Here is an 18,216-nt window from a genome sequence, read left to right on the forward strand (position 1 = left end):
ATTGGGTATGACTCCTTCGTGTATCACCTGGTTCGTAATACGGGTGACTAGGCTATAGCCAACACTGCCAGATATTTTGAGCATCTCTGCAGTGATTCCTGATGGGCCGGGGGCTTTCCCGGTCTTCATACTCTTAATTGCTTTATCTACCCTGGTACTATCAACTCGGATAGCTGGTCCCTCTATTGGGTCGACATACGGCAGGCTCTCTTTCTCCCATTCATTCTCTTTATTAAGCAATCTATCGTAGTGGCATCTCCAGACCTCTTTCTTTGCATCCTCATTTAGTGCAAGCGTACCATCATCCATGCGAACACAGCTCAGTTTAAACATAAAACATGTAGAATATTTGGGCCTGATATGGCCAGTTTAAAGCGATTATATAATATTTCTAACTTTATATATTGATATTATGCAGGAACAAATCAACAAGAATCTCCTGTTAGCATTCCTGTTATAATTTTGTTCAAACTTTTAAACTTAAATAGGACACTTTAATAACTGCAGTCTTGGATAGATTCAAATTGAAAGAGCTAAATAGGTAAAAGAAAAAATGTTTCCTTGTATTAAAAGTAGCTCATATGAGAGGAACTCAACTCTGCATTGCAATCCAGTTAAAACACTCACCAATTCTATAGTGCTGCTCATAGCAAATATCTACTTACGAATAAGGCAGTGAACTGGCAGAATTCTTAGTGTGTCAGGCAAAATACTTAGAAGTATTTCATCCCTCCTTACATTTTGACTTCAAATTCTGCCATGGTCAACTATGCCTTTTACCCTTTCAGGGTTGATAAAATAAATACCAGCTGAGCACTGAGGTCAATTTAATCAACTTACTCCTTCCCCTGAAATTCCTGGCCTTGTGCCATAATTTGAAACCAATATATACTTATGAATGAACTGGTCATTTAGAGATAAGTGTCTTGGACATGGACATAACACAAGGAACATGACATGAGCTGTTAATCTCAGAGGCTTATCTACTAACTCCAGTACCTTTCAAGTAGAGACTGACTCTTCAATTAAAGCAATACAAAAGACAGGTTTAATACACTGACTGCTGTGATCCCTTCAGTCTTATGATTTGACAATGCCATCTTTTATATATGAGGCTATGTATGTAGAGAGGACATCTTTATGACTTTGTTAGTATTAGTTGCAATAGACTAACTCTATCATTCATGATAGACTGGTTTTGTTAATCATGATAGTTAAACTTGCTCTATCGGTTATAATAATTAAACAAGCTTTGTCAGTTGTCAAAGTTAGACTGGTTTTGTCAATCATCATCATCATTTACTGTTAATTTTCCATGCTGGCATGGGTTGGACAGTTTGACAGGATCTGGTGAGCAACAAAGCCATGTTGAGCTCTAATGTTAGCTTTGACATGATCTCTACAGCTCTTTCTAACACCAATCACTCTACAGAGTGTACTGGGTGCTTTTTTATATGGCACCAGCACTAGTGAGGTTGCCAAGTAACTAGCAAAACAAGAAAAGAACAGGAAAAAGGGGAAAAAACAGACTCTGTCATATGATAGTTAGATTGACTGTCAGTCATTACATTTAGACTGGCTTTATCAGTCATGATTTGTTAGATTACAGTATTTTTCCTCATCATAACTAGACTATATGACAATTACATCAGCTGTCGAAGAGCCTGATGCTTAATATTAGAAGGTGTTTTCAAGAAAGGTGTACCAGTACAGTGTGAGCGTGCATGGCCTATTGGTTAGGGAATTGCACTCACAATCATCAGATTGTGGTTTCAATCCCTGGACCATGTGGTGCATTATGTTCTTGAGCAAAGCACCTCATATTGCTCTGCAATCACTTCAACACTGGATGTGTGGTACACCATGTGTTCAGGCAATGTTGATTTGATGGAGGGAGTGAGCTAATATACAATACATACATCTAACATGTGTACAGTAGATTACTCTATGACAAGCATCTCTCTCTTTGTCCACCAGTTTTACACTGACTGGACAACAAATGTGCTTCAATTCAACCAATACTGAAGACAAGTTTAAATCACTGAGTGTAGTGTTTCCTTCATACTTATGATTTGGCAATGCAATCTTTTATACATTAAGCTATGTATGTAGAGATGACATCTTTATGACTTTGTTAGTGTTAGTTGCAATAGTTAAACTAATTCTATCACTCATGATAGACTGGTTTTGTTAATCATGATAGCTAAACTGGCTCTATCAGCTATAATAATTATACAAGCTTTGGCAGTTATCAAAGTTAGAATGGCTCTGTCAATCATTGTCATCATCATCAACATTTAATGTTCATTTTCCATGCTGGCATGTGTTGGACAGGATCCAGTGAGTGGCAGAACCACATTGAGCTTCAGTAGTCAGATTTGGCATGGTTTCTTTAGTAAGTTGCCTGAGGTAGCTGGGTAGGTGACTGATACTATCTTCCTAGCTATGTTGTCCCAAACTCAACCAAATCCCACAACACCCAAGTGATTTAGATGCAGATTGAATTGCAAATGTGCAGGTAGGTGAGGACACTTCTTATGACAACACCTGAAGAAGTCACTATTATCAATTGAGATGCAATTGCTCAATTTGCATCAATGCAAAATATCTCATCTCCAAAACAGCAAAGGATCTGCAACAAGTTTCTAAAATCCTCCAACCTACCACTCTTAATCCTTTAGCATTCTGTCAAATGTAATACCTAAGTATTCACAATATTCTGAATTGATCATGCATTATCTTGTAGCATCGAGGTTTCGATGATGTGATTGTCTATTTTTACAACATTGCAGGGTAGGTGTGAGAGGCTGGATCTGGCCAGTTTGAAAATGAACCAGATAGAATATTTTGGTTGGATATGGCTGGTTTAAATCAAGATGACCCACTTACTGATAAAATTATTATATTTGCTGTCTGTTGTCTGTTTTGCTTATGAAAGCCTCAACACAGTAAACTGACTGACCAGCTAAGAATAGCAACCAAATTTCCATCAAGTCATATGCTACTATCTTAAAAAGGAAAGAAGACGATATGATCTAGTCATGAGACTATTCCTGAATATAATGACAAAACAATGAAAGAAGCTTAACTAGAACATGCACGATGTTTCAAAGTATAAAAATGTCTTTGGTTACTTGAAACCAACTGACTCTGATGTAGTACTTCCATTATCCTTAAACAGTTCACTTCAAGAGCTCTCATCTTCATCAACTATCTTGTCTCCCAACAGAGGATGCAACCATATCTATGGGAATACTTATAGCTCCCTAAACCCAACCACATTTCATCCCTTAAGGCCCATCATTTCCTCTGTCACCTGGCTTTCTCAGTTATTGTTCCTTCCTTGCCTACTCTCTCCACCAATCACCTTCTTTCTGCATCTTCTCTCCCCTCTTTGCTGCTCTCCATCATCAACTCATTGCTTACCTGCTATTACCCTCACATATTTACTGCAACCCCTGCTCTCAAGCTTTTCCTATATTTCTTTCCATTTGCTACAATTACCTCATCCTGCCCACTCACCCAGTTCAACCCTCTATATCACCTCACTTATTCTCAGCCCCCCCCCCAATGTCCCTTGAGGGCATGTCCTGACATATCTTTGCCATCATCTCTCTCACGATTACTCTCCAGCTCCCCCTCCTTTGTTTTCCTGCTGGGATACCCATGTATCTACGTTACAATGAGATTCCTATATCTGGCCCTTCTATGCCTTAAATTTCCCAACTGGCAAAAAAAAAAAGTCACTCACCCTCAACATTACTCCCCCCATCCCAGTTGAGGGATTTCTGTCTTGCAAGGTACTTAATGACTCTGTTGGTGCCACATAAAAAGCACCCAATATACTCTGTAAAGTGGTTGGTGTTAGAAAGGGCATTCACCTGTAGAAACCATAGAAAAACAGACAACGGAATCTGGTGTGGCTCCTTCGCCTTGTCAGCCCCTGTCAAACTATACCAGCATGAAAAATGCATGTTAAATGATGGTGACGGTAGTGTGCCATATTGGATCTAGTCAACAATCCCTTTCATTGAAGGGTGATGGAAGTGCATGTAAATAACCAACTTCTTTATTACCTTCCCAGTGTTCACCAGTACAGGTCTATCTACAGATCAGATTTCTTACATTGTGCACTTATGGAACCTTGCTTTGGAAAACTGAGGAGAAAATAATTCAGCTGTTCTTAACATCATCATAACCTTCAATTACATTGACAGTATCTTTACTTCAAGATATGGAAATCAACAAAACATTTTATTGCATTCTGCATAGAAATATCATGGCAAAGATGCTCGTCTCTCCACAATCCAAATATAAGCTCTCAAAGCTGCAACAAATGCTAGAACTCACAATTTCAGACATGATCCTTTGTGGTGATTCTACATTGTCAAAACTGCGTTACAAAAGCTAGCTCTGATTATTAGCTGAGCATCTTAAAATTCAAGTAAAACCTACCGTGTCAGCTTTGGCATGGTTTCTTTAATAAGTTGCCTGAGGTAGCTGGGTAGGTGATTGATACTATCTTCCATGGTTTGACAGAACATTGTGAGCCCAAGGACTTCCTTCTTAATGCCAACTACTTTACAGCATGTACTGGGTGCTCTATTTTTTTGTGCCACCAACACTAATGAAGTTGCAACTTTATGTTAGGTGATGAGAGGTAAAAGTTGAAGAGAAGGGAACACAGCAGAACAGGTTTCTTGCTGCAGAGGAGTTACATGGCTACTCACATTTTAGACGAGAAGATGGGAGTGGTTGAGCAGGAGTTAGAGAGCAATAAAAATATTAAGTATGCTTCATCAAGGATGGCCTGGAGCTAAATGATAACATCATCACATGTCCATTCCAGCACACACCAATCTCTTGTATACACAGGCTGACAACTTTAACCCTTAAGCATTTAAACTGGCCAAAATATTCTACATGTTTTATGTTCAAACTGGCAAGCTGTGGCCTCTCAAACCAACTCTACAATATTATTCTAAAAATTAGCAGTTACCTCATCAAAATCTCAAAGCTATGAGATAATGCAGGGTTAATTCAAAATGATGTGGATAAATAAGCATTATTTTTGACAGAATAATCTGAATGCTAAAGGGTTAATACCCAGTTGTACTCCCACCCAAGTGCCCCACCTCTATTTGCTACTTACTTTCAACCCTTTAGTGTTTAAATTACTCAGTGAAATGTAAAACCTATTTATTCATATTGTTTTGAATTAGTCATGTATTGTCTCGTAGCTTTGAGATTTCAATGATGTGATTGTCTATTTTTTAGGAAGACATTGTAGGGTAGGTGTGAGAGGCTAGACCTGGTTAGTTTGAACAGAAAACAAATAGAATATTGGGGCCAGATTAAATGTTAAAAGGTTAAAAATCCAAAAGATCATAGCCAACATGCTTCTCACCAACCTCCACAGATCTTCCATACTGAGAGCTGTCTCACAATGTACTACAGTATACTTTTTATTCATAGACTGCTATACAGTATAACCAAATGGTTAAGCTTGCTTCACAACCATGGGGTTCTGGGTTCAATCCCACTGCATAGCATCTGGAATGCCATTTAATTTTTTGTATGGCCTTAAGTTAACTCATACCATGTTAGTAAAATTGCATACCAGAAACTGCATAGAAGCCTGTTGGATGAATTGTACCTATGATTTAAAAGGTACAGTATTGACACAAACTATGCCATGCTGATTTTGTCTGAGCATTGCAAATAAGGATACAAATGTCTGTGGAATGTTCATGCACTTATACACTAATTCAGTTGAAATCAAACAACTAAATCTTCATTGCTGAAACCAACAGACATCAATTATTTTACTACACAATCATAACTTCTAGATGACAACTCACCTGGGTAACAGAAACTATCTACCACAGAACCATCTGCACAGACTCTGGGCTTTGTTGCAAGGTTGCTTCTAACTACTAAACTACTTCTACACATGACATATGAAGTCTTAGTTTCGTGAATCTACAAGAGATCTCACTACACTCTGTACACCCATTACTTGCAGTGATTAAAGAAGTATTAAGGTTCCATCTAATGGTACTGGAAATTTCTGCTATCTGTTATAACTATTTATTACTTCATTCTTTTCCATGTTGAGCTTTATACCGTTCAAATCTAGACCATTCTTTCAGATTTGGAACTTTTTCTGCAGTTCTGCAATGATAACTAGACCAGCAGTATATAAATGTTTCCAACAACAACCATCTCATTACGTCATGATGAACAAATATCAGAAATTTTCTTTCAAATTTAACAGTCAATATCACACCACTCTAGTTGAAGATCCTCTTACAAACATCATCATTATCAAATACACTTCCTATAAATGGTATGGTTATTGTAACTGGTTAGCAGAAAGAGGGAGGATGGGCTAAAGAGATACAGAACTGAAGAGAAAGGTTTGAGCAAGAACAAGTTTTTGATGAAATAGTGTTGTGGAAGTAAAACTGGAAGTATCAAATGGATTTAAGAAGAATATGAGGGCTACAATTAGCCAATCCAAAAATGCAGATATATTTAAATATCAACAGAAGATACAGAGGACACAGTTTGACAATGAGTAAGTGTTAAAATGTGATGGTTTTATGTCAGTAGTGAGTGTATTTTCTCAAGATGTGAGCAATTTTCTAATATAGTAAATAGGGTTGGAGAAGTTTCTGGTTCTGTAAAAAAAAAATCTCAGCTTTTATAATTTAGTCTTGAAATATGTTGGGTTCACAATGATAAATCAAGGAGTGTACAGAGAATGAGTTTATAATTAATAAAGCTTTCCTCAGTCCTTTATATTAAAATTTTGCTGACCTGTTCTTACATCACATTGTTGGTTTTCTATTGGTACCAATTTCTTTTCCAATCAACTTCTCATATTCCGTTGATTTAACAATTAACCACTTTTAGTCACATAGGTCCTTTCTCTTAAAAACTAGATACTTACATTAAACTTTTGTAATGACTTGACACTCAAATAACAATACTACCAAGCTCATCCAAACTTTATGGCTGATCTGCATCCGAGTACCACTTTCTAATTTATCACCTGCAGATTTCCAAAACTAGAACCAATGCAGATATAGAATATTTTGGTCTTAGTCTTCAGAGTTGATGGCTAAGGTTTGTCCCTGCCTCTGCCATACACACATCAACCATAAACAAAATTCCATGGCTCTGACAACTTTATTGAAAAAGCAATTACGGATCTATTCGGGATATCGACAGCATGTTGGACCCAAAGCCTGTATCGTAACGTAGTGCAGCAAACATTACAAGTACACACACAAATCTTATATCGTCTTACCGTTTCTCAAGAATTATTATATATATAGAAAGATGGAAATAAATGGATGTGTCCAGTTGCTGATGATTCCCTTGCTACCACCAATCCGTTACCCACAATACATACATTAATGTTCAACTACGGTAAATCATAATAAGGATGATAGAAAGATGGAGAGAATAAAGATCAGAAGAAAAATAACAAAAAAAGTTCTATAATGTAAAGAAAAAGTTTTAAAAGAGGATTCAAAGTTTACTATTTAAGATGATGGAATATAGCATGTATGTGTAATTGTGAAGTAACGTGGGTATTTGTGGAGTATGCTATGTGTATTGTAAGAGTAACGCGCGTGTGTATGTAGCTTCAGTTGACCATCACGATACACAACAAACTAGCACCATTTACTCAGTAAACAACATGCAAATTTAAAAACAGAATAAGGTAGGACCAAAAAATATGGAGATAGTTTACTTTCTCAAGTTGGACCCTAATTTAAAGATGCCACCGCGCGCCTGAGTGTTTGTGCGTGCGTGTGTGAATGAAATAGTGAATATGTGTGTGTGTGTGTTTTAACAGAACAGTGGATCCTTATGAAATCTTCCTAGTGATTAATCATTCTCGAAATAAAATCGTTACTTAGAAATAATGTGAGACAACCGTGTAATGATTGTCCCAAGACGAGCCGGAGAAAGTTATCAAATTGTTTAAAGAAACATGTTTAATTGTGGAATCTCCAGGCAGCGAGTTGCTGGAGAAATATAGATTTTTAATAACAACTTATCAATCAAAACAAAAAAGAGAAAAAATTATATTTATTGGACAAATCTTAAAGTCAAACTATTTGGAAAATACAGTCAACTACACAAACACTCAAGAATACATACATGCACACACACACATGATCAAACTATGCGTGTGTTCATGCGTGTGTGTGTGTGTTGTTAACTTGTTTACTTTCAACAGTGGAGATAGAAGAATCAATGAGAAGTTTTAACTTTGCACTTGTTTATTTGTTTAAGAAGAAGGCAAAACGCTAGAAAAGTCCTTCGGATAGAAGTGAGGTGAGATATTAAGAGAAAATCTGGCTAAAAAGAATTAAAAAAAAAACACGAGGAAACCGCACGAAGTTAAATAAAAGAGCTGTTCGAAAGAAATAGTTACGGTTAAGAAATCGTTGATTTACAACATCAATGGAGAAGCTGATTACTGGAGAAGTGGTGAATAGGATGGATAACTTCAAAGTGTGATATGGATGAATTGTCAGAAGAGATAGGACAGTAAAGAGTGTTTTGTTGGTAGAGACAACAAAAAATATAGAACAGTCTGGTTCCCAGTCGATTGTTTCCAAAATACTCAAGAAATGACAAAGAAAATGAATGAAAATAATTCTTACATTCCTAAATTTTGTTTTCCTCAAATCTAGAATGACATCAGAAGAATCTGTCTGTGGTGATAATTAGATGGGAAATCGAAATTCTTTCGGGACGGAGATTTCTGTCTTTCTTCTTAGTTTTACTAAACAATGTTTACACCTTGCTGTGTGGTTTAGTTGACTGATTGACGACACTTCAGACAACGATCAGTACAGAAAGAAAGTACATTTGAAAAAGAATACGTATGAGAATATGATGGTAGTACTTACTTGGAGAACAGAAGAGGTGTTTGGAAGAAAGCCACACTAAGTTGGACAGATTCTATAACAACTTCACGTAAAGCGCCATTTTTCGTCAAAGTGAACTTAGAAAATATTGAAACTTACGCATGCGTACAGCCATCGTTTCAAACAAAGCTATGTTGTTATTTTTAGCTTTAGTTTAGTACAAATTCAGGGGCAATAACCTTGAAAGATAGACTGAAATTGTGTCATGGATTGGCCTCCCTTACAACTCCCACTTTAACTTACAAATTTATCTAAAAAGAAATGGATGAGGTTACTTACCACAACATCAGAACATATTCCAAACACTATAGAAGTCAATATATAGAACCTTTAGTCGAAAAATATATATAAGGTAAGAATATGTCTGAAATTTAAACGAATTAAGTGATTCAGTCACTTGAAATATATTTTTATTTTTGTGAGGACGAAGTAAGTCAACCCTTGAAAAATCCCCGTCATTAAATATTTATTAGCCAATGTTGGCTGGTTAATTAATATATCATTCTTGGAGATAATTATTGCAGTAAAGCAAGCAAACAAGAAATTTCAGCTTGAAAAAGTCCTTGGAAAGAAAATGCTACAAACGTCTGAGAACTTATTTGGCAGGGAACAAGATAGCTGAATTGTCAGAAGAAATAGGAGAGAAGAATGTTTTGTTCGTAGAAACAACAAAAACTGTTGTTTCCTCGTGTTTTTCTAACAAGACTTGCTCTTAAAATCTCTCCTAATTTCAATCACAAAATATTTAATTGATAAAAGAGGGAACGATATTACAGATATATAATTGGGTTACACGATTTCACTTTTAGGGAGAGCAATTTCTGATAGCAGCTCTTAGTGGATGATTTCCCTCACGGATCTTTCATAGAATATTTTAGTAATAAGGGAAGGGAAAATATTAAAGATATATTAGAGATTTTATGATTTATTAATTTGTGGCAAAACTAAACTTCGTTTCCCTTATTAGTATAAAAAAGACTACCTAAATGTTGTAAATTTGAAATCAATTGGAGCGAAATTGAAGTTGAAGAGTAAAAGCCAAACAAAAAAGATTGGAGAGTTTCCCAATTTTGATTTTACAAAACGGTTCATAGTTAATGAAATGCTTGTCTTCAAAGATGAAACTGAATCTTCTCAACGAAAATCTGTACGTAGACTATGGTAGATAAACGCTGCAACTGAAATAGCTGTCATTAATTTTGTTTTGTCTATCAAACACTGTTTGGTTATTTATTAGTGTTAACTGTTACTAGAGTGTTAAAACTATTACTGCAAAATAATTTTAGTTTCGGAGGTACACTTGTCAGGCAAGTAATTTCATTTGGGGATCGTGTATCGAAACAAAAGTATTGCAGCGTGGAAATCGCATTCTAGCCATTCGAAAACACGCAGACTGCTAACTTCACTTAAAGTTTGTTATGCATCAAAATTTCCAGCGTCCTGATGGTCACTGATATGATTTCACTGCACATGATGCAATGAAATAATGTTAGAGAACAGATTACAGTTCGTGCGTCGAAAATTTTTATATGTAACAATAAACATTAAGTGAAGTTAGCTGTCTTGGTGTGTTTTGAACGGCTAAGATGTGTCTTCCATGCTGCAAACCGTATATATTTATGTTCTCTGCAGCTTAGATAAATTCGTGAAATACAAACACTTGAAATACACGAGTGTCTTTTCCTATCAACTGTTAAAAACAAATTATCAAACTACATACATTAACCATATATAAATTGTAATTCATGATAATGTTATCCTTGTCTAAGTAGGCAACTTTGCTTTAACTGTTTATGCTACTGTTTTCTTGAGATGATCCTACACATTTTATTTATTTTTTGCAAATAAAAAATTGCTAGAGTTGTTCCCCTTTACCTAATCTCTAGGTTTCATAGCTTCGCCATGCAGAGATTCATTACAAGCTAACAAAAAGCCTTCTTGTTTACAACGTTGAATTCTATTTACAAGGGACCATTTTACAGCAAAGTGGTGTGTGGTCATAGAGAGTTATTGCTGTTGAATAACACCCAAGACAATATAAAGTTTCATCCAGGGTCGGACTGACACTTGATCAATTCAGGTAACTCATGTTTAATTTTGCATATTTATTAAAATAGTCATTAAAAATAACCAGTTCTTGGCATCCTAATCTCATCAATTGAATAAATTCGTGGATTATAGAACACAATACAATTTCTTAGAGAATATTTTTATTCTTCACTGAAAGAGAAAACTTGGTCATTTTTATTTTTCTTACATGTGTGAAAACAAAATACATGTGAAATGACTACTAACATGGGAGATACAAGTTTGCATTAGTCCCATTAGCAATTTAAATTATTTTACACAAGTAATTAAACATCTAAAATGGTTTATTGTTAATAAAGTTACCATTTTTCTGACTATCAAGGCTCATTTTTAAAGTTCATTTTGACCATCATCAAGTTTCATATTCATGAAACAGTACCATATTAGATTCAAACTCAAAAACTCCTATTCTTGGGTAGTAATGCTCTTATCCAGTGTCAGTAATGCTAGTACATTTAATGACACATTTTTAGGCTATTTAAATTCATTTTTCTAGTAAAGACAGTCATATCTGAAGCTGATGAGAGGACTAAACTAACTGGGTTTTAGCAAAAATAAAAACGGCTTCTTTGATTTTTGTAAGCTTACAATACAATCCTCTATCAATTACATTCTATTGTGGTATAATATTTCCATTTATCATACTATATATGTTTTCATTAAGTCTTTTTAATCTTCCTCTATTCTGAGCCTCCAGTTTTTCTTTTGCATAACCTAAAATGTAACTTTAAATTATTAAAATGTAATAGTAAGTGTACTTAAGGTGACAAGTTGACAGAATTGGGCAAAATGTTTCACCATATTTCGTCCATCTTTATGTTGAGTTCAAATTTCACCAAGGTTGACTTTGCTTTTCATCCTTTTGGAGTCAATAAAATAAGTGCCATTTTAGCACAGGGGTGATATAATTGACTTACCCACTTCCCCGAAATTGCTAGCCTAGTACCAAAATTTGAAACCAATATTAAGTGTACTTTAGTGGTATAGTAGATAAGTATTAATACCCTTAATTTAGAAATAAAAGTTTCCTAATTAAAATCTCATCTGGTACTATGCACATATCCAGGTTTAAAACACCTTGATGATGATTGGATCTGGTCTTCAATTGAAATGTTGTGTAGGTGTAAAAATTAGATATTAAAACAAATGTTTCATCACTAAAAATTTTGTTAACAGTATGAAAGTAGTCTCGTATTTTTTACTATTAGATTACTCTATCAAATGTAATGCTTATTGATTCTGCATTATCATGTAACTTCAAGATTTCAAAGATGTGATTATTTAGTTTTAGAATAACAATGTTGAGTACATGTGGGAAGCCAGGTCCAGTCAATTTGAAAACAAAATTAGATAGAATATTTGGGACAGATGTGGCCAATTTAAATGTCAAAGGCTTCAATATAATTTTATTTAATCTGCTTCTCATGATCAAAGCTCTTATAAGAGCATCCTAGACGAGTAAGATCAACATGTGTAGCTGATGATAAACTTGAGCATCAACAAATCAGGAGAAATGTGAGTGGTCAAAATGTTTGCAACAAAACAAATTCTGTTAAAAACATCCAAAGATTAGGTGGTTGTGGATGCTAAACTAAGCTTAAATCAATCCTCAACTTGAGTATTATGTTTTGCTAAATCAAATTTATTTCACTCATTATAAGATCAACTCATACAATACAATGCTACATCTGTAGATGGTTCTTCGTAATAGTGGTTGCTTATTTAGGTACAAAGCCAGTAATTTTGATAGCAGGGTTAGTTGATACCATCAATCCCACTTACGATACTTTAGTTTGTTGCCCACTCCTCAAAGGGATGAAAGGCAAAATTGACTTTGGCAGGATTTGAACTCAGAATGTAAAGAGCCAGAAAATATGCCCCAAAGCATATTTGTGATACAAACAATTCTGAAAGCTTAACATCTTCATGGTTCTTTAAAATGTACTCTCTTTGTGTCAAGAATTTTCCCTGAAAAATGGAGCCATTGTGAACATTAGATCTTTCCCACTGTATGTGAGTGGAGGCCTCTGTTAATAATTGAGTCAAATACTTGGAATTAGGTGTCCTTGCAATTCAATTTCAGGATTGATAAAAATCTGAAAATTGTTTATAACAGTTTACGTTATAAAGTTGTTGTAATGAAATTGGAGCTTTAAATCCATTTCAGAACATACAAATTCCTCACAATTTACACACATCAATGGCATTCATATGTTTCAGCAAGACATGATCACCTTCCTCTACTATTGTACAGCTTATGATGTATTTAAAATAAAGTTTGAATCAATCTTAACAATTTTGTCCAATAAACCGCATTAAAAACAGGGGGAAATAACTCTGGCAGACTAAAAACACAATTTCTTCTGATGAATGTATTATCCAAAGGCAACCGAACCTGTGAATAGCAAAAAGAACGGTTGAAAACTAGTACATTTTCATAAATAATATTATTTGAGAAAATGATAAGTGTCTTTTAATTAAATGAAGGTTATTTGTTTAAAAGTGAAGCTCAAAACGCAAGCAAGGCCTTTTCACACCAGCACAGTAACACTTAAGTTAAATTAAATTCATTCTAAGACCAATTCATATGACAATATTAAAATTTCCTAATCTATCATATCCATACCAATATGGAGGGAAAGAAATAAGCATATAATATGTAAAAATTGATCTAAAAATGTGTTTTTTTTTAATGTTTAAGATTCACAGAAAAAAAGCATCTAATTCTACATCAGGTATAATCAAGACATTTCAGCGATCATCCCTGACTTTATTGAATGCCTGAAATAATGTGACCCTAGATGCACACTGTGTTCTAAACTCTTAAAGCAATATGGTGAAATTTGAGAGATATTCAGTTACTATTTCAAGCAGGTCAAGCTCCTGTTAAGAGGGATACTCAAAAGTTGTTTTTTTTTAAATGTTTATTACCTGAAGTTTATTAACATCGTTAATGATGAAACATTTCAAAATTTACATTTCCTGGTTTACATTGGTTAAATCTTTGTCTATCATCAAGTGCAGTGCAGCTAGATGTGTATATAGCACAAGACAAAAATTTGAACAAGGAATCCTTATTTCTAAATTAAGGATAACATTGCTCTTATCCACTAACACTTGTATATCTTTAAAAAGATTAAGAATATAATTATTACTTGTGGGACCTGTGAATATTTCATGGAATTAATGGTAAATATATTGGGTTATTTCTGAAAACCTGAAAGCATAGCCTGTGTTGTGTCTGTATCGAAAGATAGTTGCTCATCTGCTAATCAGTGAAAAGTGAAGGAAATTAGAACATGATGATAACCTAATGCACCTTATATACTTTAAGGACAATTTTATAGACTTAATATACAGCTCTCCATCACCCTTCACTCTGTTTCTCTCTACTTTTTCTGTCGCTCTTTGCCTTTCCCTTCAACTAATCACATAAAAGTGTTACTGATGGGCTAAGTAATGCAGAAAAAAAACTTAGTAAAAAAATAAGTTACACATTTCACTCACCACTACCTCTCCCTCCCCCTTCAACTATTCATGTGGAAGCATTGTGGATGAGTTAAGTAATGGAGAAACAAGCAGAATTATGATATTTAACAAAAAAGAAAAGATTCAGAGAAAATAGCAGTTAAGAATTACAAAATGAATATTATTATTATTATTATAAGGGGTAAGCTGGCAGAAATGTTACAGCATTGGACAAAGTACCATGTGGTATTTTTTCCTACTCATTAAGTTCTGTGTTCAAATTCTGCTGACAACTTCGGCTTTCATCTTTCAGGGTCAATAAAATAAATACCAACTGAGAACAAGGGGTGAGGTAATTGGCTTAATCTCCTAAAATCTGCCAGCCCCATACCAAAATTTGAAATCTTTATTATCACTATGTAGTTTATTTTCCTACAGATATCAGTCAGATTTACAAAATTCTCTAGGGGCACAAATCTGAAGGGAGGGAAGAATAATTGATCATATCAATTGCAAAACATGACAGATATATATTTTATAGACCTATAGAAAGTTGCAGAAAGTAAAAAAAAAATGTTTTTAAACCTCAACAGGATTTGAACTCAGTGTGTAAAGGGGTGTAATTAAATACAATGTATTATGTCTGATGGGCTATAGATTCTGCCCCTCCTTTGCCCTGATGATTAGTTTAATAACAGAAATTTCTAAAATGAAAACTACTAAGTAGAACATGTATTTGTGCAAGAATTGTTTAAATCATGGTTATACAGGCATAACAAAAGAGTTTTTAAGATCAGATGTTTGTAGAAATGTTGATAACCTAGTTCTCATATTAAAGATTTAGAAAAAATTCCAAGTGAGGAATTAAAATCTCGAATTAAAACAGTTCAAAGTAATCTCAGCCAAGACAAAAATTTTAGTTAGTAAGATGGCTATGCTTGATATGCAGAAAAGGAATTTGCAGGAAGTCCATATCTAATGAAAACTATGGGTGCACAAGGGATGCAAGTAAAGAAGAAACACTTTGCATGTGGCAGATGTACAATAGGAGTTAGCGGTAATGTAGTCATCAAAGGTTCCAGAATGGTAGTTGATAGTTTTACTCATCTAAGTGATCTAATTGGCAGCAGAGGTGGCTCTTCTCAAAACATAGTAGCCACAGGCAAGAAAAGAGTGGAAAAAGTTCAAGGAGCTATTACTTTTGCAGGTAACAAAGAAATCCCTTTTCCAAATGAAGGGTCATTTATATGCTTACGCAAGAAGTGCAATAATGCATGGCAGAAAACAGGGGCATTGGATGAGAAAGCTATATGAAGGCTAAAAAGGAAACAAGGCAAGCATGTTCTGCTGGATGTTTTAACCCTTTAGCATTTGAACAGATAATATCTGACCAAAATATTCTATCTGTTTTATCTTCAAATCAGCCAGATCTGGCCACTCACACCTACCCTACAATGCCATTTTAAAAATAAGCAATCACATCATTGAAATCTCAAAGCTATGAAATAATGCATGATTAATTAAAAAAAATATGAATAAATAAGCATTATGTTTGACATAGTAATCTGAATGTTAAAATTAGTGTGCATCAACAATGGAGAAAAAAATAAGTCAAGAGAAAAACTGGGTATAAAACATATCAGATTAAAATTTACAGCTAAAAAAGGTAGGTCAACTGACACACCAAGACAACTTTGGAGGACCAAAATGTCCATGTGAAATGCAACAGGATTTGGAAACATGGAGACAGTGTTTGAATGTTTATACATGTTTACACTAAACACCAGGTCGAATTGTATGTCAGAAAATACCATATTAACGCAATATGTAAGAGAGAAGCTTGAGCTGGTGCAGACACATGATGTGCATGGCAGATGACAATTAGGTCAAAAATGTGCTAAGCAATCTAAGCGGAAGGAATTAATGGAAGAAGAAAATTGAGCAAGACAAAAAGAATTTTCAAGAGGCTGAATCTCACAAAAATTACAATGCATGAAAACACAAAGTAAGGTGCTTTACTGAATAAAACCAGTTCAACCCTTCAGACCATGCAAGTATGGGAAAATAAGACTGCATCATGATAAAGATGAACTGCTCAAATCTAAAATAATTTCTTTAAATGGAGTTGAAAATAGAGTTAAGTATGTGCCTACCAGAGGAAGATGAATGAATAATCTCAGTAATAACAACAAATTTTTAGAAATGTTGGTTTTTTTTTTATTTGAAATTATGAAACTGAAGGAAAAATATAAAAAGATGAACATATTTAGTAGACAACTTGTAGAACATATTTTAGCTTCAATGTAGGCATCTGTCAATTTGAAAAAGAGAGTTTTCTCATCAGATTGACAGAGTACCATTCCAGCCTGCAAATATTCCTCATTTAAATGGAGAATCCACAGCATAAATTATTAAATTTAACACAAAATACCATTTAATGTATTTTTTAAAAAATCAATTTATCAGGAACATAAACATTAAAACATTACAATAGCACAGGTTGAACAATACCATAGAAGACAAAGAGTCCAAGAGTAACAAAGAAAAAAATATTAATATTCAGAACCCATTATTAAGTGTTATTTCAAAATGTTAGGAATGACAAAATGTTAGTTTTGTTGATAAGCAAAAAAGGAAAGAAGTTTTAAAGTGAGAAATGCTGAAGAAATGAAAGATAAACAAGTGTACTGACAATCACTCAGAGTTCTAAAGCTGAACTCAACAAGGACTTGCTTTTCAGACATTTTCTTACAGAAACAAAATATCCTTTCATTAAGATGTTCTTTCCAAAATCCACAGCCATATAACTTTTAATTAAAAGACTTTTATCATTGTTTTCTAACACATTTTCAAACCACTCATTCTGATAAATGTTAAGTACAAAAAAAAAAATGCTTTTTTTTTTCCTTCTTCTTTGATTTTATAACTTAGATTGAGCAGGGATTCTCTCTCAATAAATTGTCAGCTTAGCAGGCATTCTCCTACTTTGGAATTTGATATGTGAACCTGAAAACAAATAATAATGATAATTTTTAAAACATGCAGAAGTTTGGTGGCAGGGGGGATGGGGGTATTTTAAATTATATTGATCTTAGTATTTGTCGGGTAACTATTTAACATTTAAACAGACCATATCTGGCCCTAATATCCTGCATGTTTTATGCTCAAACTGGCTATATCCTTCCTCTCACACTTACTCTACAATGTCATTCTGAAAATAAGTAATCACATCATTGAAATCTCAAAGACACAAGATAATACAGGATTAATTTTTTTAAAAAGTAGATAAATAAGCATTACATTTGACAGAATAATCTCAAAGCTAAAGGGTTAATCAACCCAGGAAGTGTTAAAGGCTTAGTCAAACCCAGAATGCAATGCAATGTAACAAAATACAAGATATTTTATTTGGAGTTCTACCAATTGGTACCAATTATTTTTAACTTCAAAAGTAGGGCACACATTATTGGAGACATCCAGTTCATTTGAGTACCAAAAATATCCAAAAAGGTTTTTAGCAGAAAGACAGAGGGCAATGTTGATCCTTCCAGGATTTGAACCCAAAACACAAAGGGAATGTTACAAGGTATTTTGTATATTAGTCTACTAATACTGAAACTCACCATTTTGATAGTTACAAATCTCTATTACTTACATCTTTGTATCAGCATAGTTAATTGATAAACTCACTTCAACTTAGTCCATT

The 18,216-nt window shown here is 34.2% G+C and overlaps 2 protein-coding genes across 2 annotated transcripts in view; both read right to left on the reverse strand.

Moving 5' to 3' along the window:
* The window catches only part of LOC106877404 (wings apart-like protein homolog), a 217,791-nt gene extending 208,717 nt beyond the window's left edge, over positions 1–9,074 (reverse strand). The window contains exon 1 of the mRNA XM_052966771.1: positions 8,937–9,074. The gene's annotated coding sequence lies outside the window, so the exon portion shown is untranslated. The remainder of the gene's footprint in view (positions 1–8,936) is intronic.
* Positions 9,075–16,703: 7,629 nt separating this feature from the next.
* LOC106877406 (erlin-1) overlaps positions 16,704–18,216 on the reverse strand; it is a 29,717-nt gene continuing 28,204 nt past the window's right edge. Inside the window, exon 13 of the mRNA XM_014926300.2 lies at positions 16,704–17,516. The gene's annotated coding sequence lies outside the window, so the exon portion shown is untranslated. The remainder of the gene's footprint in view (positions 17,517–18,216) is intronic.

The sequence above is a fragment of the Octopus bimaculoides genome, chromosome 3 (genome assembly GCF_001194135.2).
Source record: "Octopus bimaculoides isolate UCB-OBI-ISO-001 chromosome 3, ASM119413v2, whole genome shotgun sequence".
NCBI lineage: Eukaryota > Metazoa > Mollusca > Cephalopoda > Octopoda > Octopodidae > Octopus > Octopus bimaculoides.